The sequence below is a fragment of the Dama dama genome, chromosome 19 (assembly GCF_033118175.1).
Source record: "Dama dama isolate Ldn47 chromosome 19, ASM3311817v1, whole genome shotgun sequence".
NCBI classification, from domain to species: domain Eukaryota; kingdom Metazoa; phylum Chordata; class Mammalia; order Artiodactyla; family Cervidae; genus Dama; species Dama dama.
In genome coordinates this window covers 59,902,986-59,904,517 of record NC_083699.1, presented here as the reverse complement: position 1 = coordinate 59,904,517, position 1,532 = coordinate 59,902,986, and the positions used below count along the sequence as shown (strand labels likewise).

The window sequence follows — 1,532 nt, the reverse complement described above, 5'->3', positions numbered from 1 at the left end:
TCTTTGTGGGAATTCCTTTTTTGCAAAGCTGAAGAGCCAGGGCCTTGTTACTGACCACTAGTCTAGTGGCTAGGATCCAGCATTCTCACCACCGTGGCCAGACTGCAATCTCTGGCCAGGAACCGAAGTCCCATTTCAAGGAGTTGCACGCTGAGGCCGCTGTAGATCAATTACATGATAGAATACACACACACACACACACACACACACACACACACACATATGTGTAAGGTAACCAGAATGACTGTACAACAAACATTTTTATATCTCTGCAGTCTGAAGCTCCCTATGCACTTCCCTGATTCTAACCCCTCTCAAAGGGAAACTATTTCTCACTTTTTGCTTCTTTTTAGAGTTTTATTATATTTGTGTCCTTTAACTGTATTTACAGTGTACTGTTTGGTTTTAGATGATTTGAAATGTTATCAACTGAATCTTGCCATATTTTTCTGACTCACTTCTTTAACTCAACATTATGTTCTTGAGATTCATCCTTGTTGTGTGTTTTAATGTTTAATAAATTTCTATTCACATAAAGATACCAAGCTTTTAAAAAACATGTTTTTTTTTACCTTTGGAATTTTACATTTTAATGGATTCTGTTAATCTTTCTCTTATGATATCTTCTATATTATTTATTAATCTTGCTAATCTTTACCCTTGCAGAAATTTGATATTCACTTCTCTTCTTTTTCTTATACATTTCATTTTTTAAAAACAATACCATCCACTGTAAATTGGGTCTAAAACCTAAACAGTGATTCGTTCAGCACAACTTCATTCCTTTGCCAGATGATTTTCATCTTTTCAGCCTTTGCAAATAGTTTAAACTATTTAGTGGGGGCATCACTGTGAGGGGTTTCAGGACAAGAGCAGGGTGGGGACAGTGAAGGATGCAGTGACTGCCATGGCTGGCCAAGGGGTGTTAGGGAGAGATGGATGAGGGAGGGGTCTGTGCAGAGGACAGATTGACAGGTTTAATATTGCACATATTACATACAGGAGGTACGGCAACTAATTGTAACATGATTTGGGACTAGATTCTTTTTCTATAAAGGACATTATTGGGACAATCGGTAGAAGTTTAATGGCATGTGAGAATTAGAAGGTGGTAATACCATGTTAATTTCTCAATTTTGGTGCTCGTTTCGGCAGCACATATACTAAAATTGGAACAATACAGAGAAGATTAGCATGGCCCCTGCGCAAGGATGACATGCAAATTCATGAAGCGTTCCATATTTTTGGGCATACACACTGAGGAAACCAGATCTGAAAGAGACATGTGCACCCCAATGTTCATTGCAGCACTATTTATAATAGCCAGGACATGGAAGCAACCTAGATGCCCATCAGCAGACGAATGGATAAGGAAGCTGTGGTACATATACACCATGGAATATTACTCATCCATTAAAAAGAATTCATTTGAATCAGTTCTAATGAGATGGATGAAACTGGAGCCCATTATACAGAGTGAAGTAAGCCAGAAAGATAAAGACCAATACAGTATACTAATGCATATATATGGA

The 1,532-nt window shown here is 38.0% G+C and overlaps 1 non-coding gene across 1 annotated transcript; it reads left to right on the top strand.

Annotated features, from left to right (window-relative positions):
• Positions 1–1,139: 1,139 nt before the first annotated feature.
• On the top strand, positions 1,140–1,246 carry LOC133074350 (U6 spliceosomal RNA). Its single transcript, XR_009697184.1, has one exon. It is a non-coding gene; the product is annotated as a U6 spliceosomal RNA (small nuclear RNA).
• The last annotated feature ends 286 nt before the right edge of the window (positions 1,247–1,532 follow it).